This window comes from Triticum aestivum, chromosome 3D, assembly GCF_018294505.1.
Source record: "Triticum aestivum cultivar Chinese Spring chromosome 3D, IWGSC CS RefSeq v2.1, whole genome shotgun sequence".
Taxonomy (NCBI): Eukaryota; Viridiplantae; Streptophyta; class Magnoliopsida; order Poales; family Poaceae; genus Triticum; species Triticum aestivum.
The window spans coordinates 399933766-399939765 of NC_057802.1; the positions used below are offsets into that span (position 1 = coordinate 399933766).

The 6000-nt window shown below is 45.8% G+C and overlaps 1 pseudogene; it reads right to left on the bottom strand.

The window, feature by feature from the left end:
* LOC123076327 (uncharacterized) overlaps positions 1 to 5765 on the bottom strand; it is a 66182-nt pseudogene extending 60417 nt beyond the window's left edge.
* Positions 5766 to 6000: the final 235 nt, after the last annotated feature.

The window sequence follows — 6000 nt, forward strand, 5'->3', positions numbered from 1 at the left end:
AGCGCACCAAAATAGAGGCGGAGAAGAAGGCTGAGGAAGAGAACCGCACCGCGGGACAAGCTGCCTGGCAGACCTATGTCGCGTCCGAGGGAGTCAGGCAATTGGCTCTTTGGCAGAAGGCTCGTGCGAGGGCCGTGAGGGTGGCGGAGGACGCCCGTGCCAAAGCCCTGAGTTCAGTTGGGCCCAAGCGCCTCATCTACGCTTGGCGGTACGTGGACCGGGTGCACGCTTCCAGCGAGGAGAAGTACCTGTTGGCGCCGGATCACCACACCGGTGAGATCGCGAGACTAGCACGCGGCGCTGATCCTCCAGCGACTCCGGCACGGTGAACGGGTAGCACGTCTCGTACTTGATGTTCTTCGCCAATGGCGAGTAGTGATCGCCGCACGCCTGCGTCAGGTGATGCACGATGTCCGCCGGTGAGCCCCAAAACGGCACCGGGCACTCATAACAGTAGACGAAGGGCTCCTTGGAGGCATCGACCAGGCCGTCCATGAAACGGGAGTGGCTGTAGGGGACGTTCCGCCAGTTGAATATATGAGCAAGTTACTACAAGATTTAGTCCGAATAAGCACAAAATAAATCATGACGGCTATAACAGAGATTCAAATAATCATGCGGACTAGCATAGTAGATGAACAGATCGAATCTAGGACACAGACTAGAAACATGAATTCTACCACGATTTCGAACAGGAAGGACAGAAACACATACGGTGCAACAGGAGCAGCACCATTGGCGTTGAGGTTGTCGCCCATGTCCTTGAGGAAGAGGTTGCCGAGGTCGGGGAAGAAGTCGTCGTCGGTGAAGTCGTCGCTGCTAGCAGTCGCGAGAGTGCGCTCCCCAAATTTCAACAGCGCCCGCCGAATGGAGCGCAGGAGGGAGTGGCTGTAGGGGACGTGATAGGTGGGAACCCGATGAACGAGTTCATGCCCGAGGGTGGCCCGATCTTCACGTCGTAGGATCGAATCGGGAGGGATAACTAGTGACAAGCAGCCGGGATAACTAGCTTTATACCTGCCAAGGTTGGATGTAACCCGTACGTTGGGGATGGCTGACCGAAGCTACAAGCACTCCAACCCGCTGTCCGAACAATCGCAGAACCACAAACCGGGACTAATCCACACAAAACGGCCGGAACCGTAGAGCACAAACTAGGGGGAACCAGAGGATTCTTCTCGCGAATCCGAATGAACTCACAAGAGGAAAGGTAGCAAGATCTGTCGGATCTCTCTAGCAGTCTTGCTGCATAAGCTTGTAGCTGAATGGTTTGACAAAAGGTTCTCTAGAGGATGGGGGAGATGGGGTTTTATAGCAGGGACAACCCCCCTTAGCTAGGTGTGAAAATGCCTTCAAAAGTAAGCAGGTTTGCATGGCTTCCTTGGGTGAATAAGCAGTCAACTTTGGGAGTTGTTGCAGAGCTCCTCGGAAATTCGCGAAGTCTTGACAGCCTGGACACCTTCCACGAGAATGACTAGAACTCTTGACTCACAACTCCAAATGATGTGAGGTTTTTTGCATTGGAAAGATAATTTGATGTAGCTTCTGTTGATGTGCCCCTATGGCCCCGTTTCTCCATCATATGGGTGTGCCACACCAAAACATCAGAGGTAAAAACTGACAGCATCAGCTTCACTTGAAACTTGTTTTCTCCAAACTTGTTCCTCCAAAGCGGTTGCTTCAAGAGCTCATAGGTTGTTGGATTGCTTCCATGTTATACCTAAGTTCAACCAACAACAATGGAGATGAAAGCATAGTTGTGTCATCAAGGTTACAAGGTAAACTTAAGTTAGCGTTCACCTGGTCACTTATTTGTTTGGCGCGACTTCTTGTGATTGGACCTATAATTGTTGGAGACTTGTCGATGGTTGTGGTGTCCTCATCATCCTCCCCCTCTTGAAGAGGAGTCGTCCTCGACTCTGATGGTCCAAAGTATGGAGAGAGGTCGGACACATTGAAAGTTGGACTAACACCATAATCCATCGGAAGGTCAATCTTGTAGGCATTGTCATTGATCTTGCAAGAACTTTGAATGGACCATCTCCACGTGGCTGCAACTTGCATTTGCGTTGATCTGGGAAACGATCCTTCCGCAGGTGTACCCACACAAGATCACCTTCTTCAAACAACACCTTCTTTCTTCCCTTGTTTGCTTCGTTTTGCATATTGTTCAGTCATCTTCTCAATATTTTCCTTGGTCTTCTCATGAATTTTCTTCACGAAGTCAGCACGCTTACTTGCATCAAGATTGGTTCGCTCCTGCAATGGTAAAGGCAAAAGATCTATGGGAGCAGCAGGTTTGAAACCATAAACAATTTCAAAAGGACAAAATTTAGTGGTCGAATGTACTGCCCTGTTGTATGCAAACTCCACGTGGGGGGAGACATTCTTCCCACATCTTCAATTTTTTCTTTAAAACTGCTCTCAGCATCATGGATAGCGTGCGGTTGACAACTTCAGTTTGTCCATCCGTTTGTGGGTGGCATGTAGTTGAAAAGAGAAGCTTTGTGCCGAGCTTTGCCCACAACGTTTTCCAAAAATAGCTCAGAAACTTGGTGTCACGATCTGAAACAATAGTGCGTGGTACTCCATGTAGCCGCACAATTTCCCTGAAAAACAAATCAGCAATGTGTGAAGCATCATCGTTCTTATGACACGGGATAAAATGAGCCATCTTGCTAAACCTATCAACCACCACAAAAACTGAATCACTCCCCCTCTTAGTGCGTGGTAATCCGAGAACAAAATCCATAGAAATATCTTACCAAGGTGTACTAGGAATTGATAAGGGCGTATAAAGTCCATGAGGGTTTAAACGTGACTTAGCTTTGCGGCAAATCTCACAACGTAGTAGGTAGCGCTCAACATCACGCCTCATCCTTGGCCAAAAGAAATGGTCAATCAGTACACTCTCAGTTTTCTTTGCTCCAAAATGTCCCATGAGACCACCAGCATGAGCCTCCTGCAAAAGCAACAAATGAACAGATTATTCTGGGATGCACAATTTGTTAGCTCGAAACAAAAATCCATCATGCAAGTGAAATTTTTCCCAACCTTTTCCCTCACTACACTTTGAGTGTGGTTTAGCAAAATATGGTGATTCACATACAATTCTTTAATGCTTTGCAACCCAAGAATTTTAGTATCAAGTTGTGAGAGTAAAATATGGCGTCTAGACAAAGCATCGGCAACAACATTATCTTTTCCTTTCTTGTACTTGACAATATAGGGAAAAGATTCTATGAATTCACTCCATTTTGCATGTCTACGGTTCAGTTTTTGTTGACCCCTAAGGTGCTTTAAAGATTCATGGTCGGAATGTATCACAAATTCTTTAGGCCACAAATAATGTTGCCATGTTTCTAAAGATCTCACAAGTGCATATAATTCTTTGTCATAAACTGAATAATTTAGAGTTGGACCACTTAGCTTCTCACTAAAATATGCAATAGGCCTACCTTCTTGCATTAGTATGCCTCCAATACCCACACCACCTGCATCACATTCAATCTCAAAAGTCTTACCAAAGTTGGGTAGTGCAAGCAATGGTGTAGATGTCAATTTTTCTTTCAGCTCTTGGAAGGCCTTCTCTTGTGCATTTGCCCACTTGAAGGGAACATCTTTCTTGGTTAGCTCATTCATTGGGGCAGCAATGGTGCTGAAGTCCTTCACAAACCGACGGTAGAAACCAGCAAGGCCAAGAAAGCTTCGTACTTGGCTTACATTTTGTGGGGGCATCCACTCACGGATGGCCTTGACCTTCTCCTCATCTCCCTACACACCTTGTCCTGAAACAACAAAGCCAAGAAACACAACTTTTTCTATGCAAAATGTGCACTTTTCCTTGTTAGCATATAATTTCTCCTCACTTAGGACAGCAAGCACACACCGGATGTGTTCAACATGTTCATCCAAAGTTTTGCTATAAATCAGGATGTCATCAAAGTAAACAACCACAAACTTGCCAATGAACATTCTAAGCACATGATTCATTAACCTCATGAAGGTACTAGGTGCATTTGTCAATCCAAATGGCATAACTAACCACTCATACAAACCAGGTTTTGTTTTGAAAGTAGTTTTCCATTCATCACCCTCTCTCATTCTTATTTGGTGGTAGCCACTTCGCAAGTCAATTTTAGAAAAGATGGTGGCACCACTAAGTTCATCAAGCATATCATCAAGCCTAGGTATTGGGTGCCTATACCTCACGGTGATGTCGTTAATAGGCCTACAATCACAACACATTCGGGAAGATCCATCTTTCTTTGGTACTAAAAGAACAGGTACAGCATAAGGAGAGAGACTTTTCCTTACATAACCTTTGTTTAGTAGGCCTTCAACTTGTCGCTGAATCTCCTTGGTTTCCTCCGGGTTTGTGTGGTATGCTGGTCGGTTCGGCAATGGGGCTCCTGGAACCAAATCAATTTGGTGTTCAATGCCTCTTTGTGGTGGCAGCCCTGGTGGTATTTCCTTGGGGAACACATCTTCATACCCCTGCAAAACTTCAACAACAACACTAGTAGTGGTGGAGGTTAATTCATTAGTAGAAAGAAAATTGTCCTTGTACAAAAGTACAAAGAACACGGAATTGGGTTCTCTCAACTCTCTCATGTCCCTTTTCCTAGCCATCATAACTAATCCCTATTTTTCCATGTCTTGGTCAATTTAAGCTGTGGGGTTTTATTTGGCTTTGGATTCTCTCGCTCACTATGTTGGTGGATGTCACTCAAGTGTTTCTCGCTCACTCTCTTTCTTTTCAGATCATCCATCAATATTTCTTCGGGTGTCAAAGGGAGCAAAGATATGCGCTCTCCCTCGTATTGGAATGAGAGACGATTAGTACGGCCGCTGATTTGCACATCATGATCATACAACCAAGGTCTTCCCAACAGCAATTGGCATGCTTGCATTGGCACCACGTCACATTCCACTTGATCTCGGTACTTCCCAATGGAAAACTGAACGGTGACAATGTTGCTTACTCGAAGTGTACCACAATCATTGAGCCATTGCATCTTATATGGACTTGGGTGCCTTCTTTGTTTCAGTCCCAACTTCTCTACCAAATCTGAACTTGCAATGTTGTTGCAACTGCCATTGTCAACAATAATTCTGCAAACCTTGTCCTTGATGGTGCCACGGGTGTGAAAAATATTATGTCGCTGCCCTTTCTCTTCTCTAGCTGCATTAACACTAAGCACACGATGAGAAACAAAGCAATATCCCATGTCGGCCTGAATATCACAACCACTCTTCTCACCCTCTTCATCCTCATGATCACCCGATTCTCCATTATCTTCATGCTCACTCTCAGATTCCCATTCACCTTGTTCATTCACAAAGAGAACTCTCTTGTTTCGACATTCAGGAGAAATGTGACCATGCCCTTTGCACTTCCAACATTCAATATCTCGGCTTCGAGATGATGGTACAGCCGTGGGGTTAGAGGTACTTCCAGCAGCAGAAGGAGCATGTTTGTCCACATTCCTAGGGGCTGGTGATGATGCCGATGAAGCCGCTATTCGCCGGGTGGCAGTAGGGTGTGAAGTATGCTGAAACTGAGAACCACCATGAGAGGCACTTGGCTGCAACCTTTGCCATGGTGTGGTGGTGCGGTTATGAGATATCCGTCCATGACCACTCCACTGCACCTTCCTCTCTGTGCGCTTTGCTTGCTCCAAAATATCTTGTAGAGTGTTATAGGGAAACATCTCCGCAAAATCAGAAATTTCATTGTTGAGACCATGCAAAAATCTTGCCATCTTTGACTCCTCATCTTCATGAATTCGAGCACGAACCAACAACAATTCCATCTTTTATAGTACTCATCCACCGTGCGCGTACCTTGGCTGAGACACTGCAATCTGTTTCGGAGATCTCTTTGATATTGTGAAGGAACAAACCTTCGCCTCATGGCTTGTTTCATCTCTTCCCAAGTGTCAATGTGATCACGGCCTAGCAGCAGTTGATTTTCTTGTAGTTGATTCCACCAAGTGA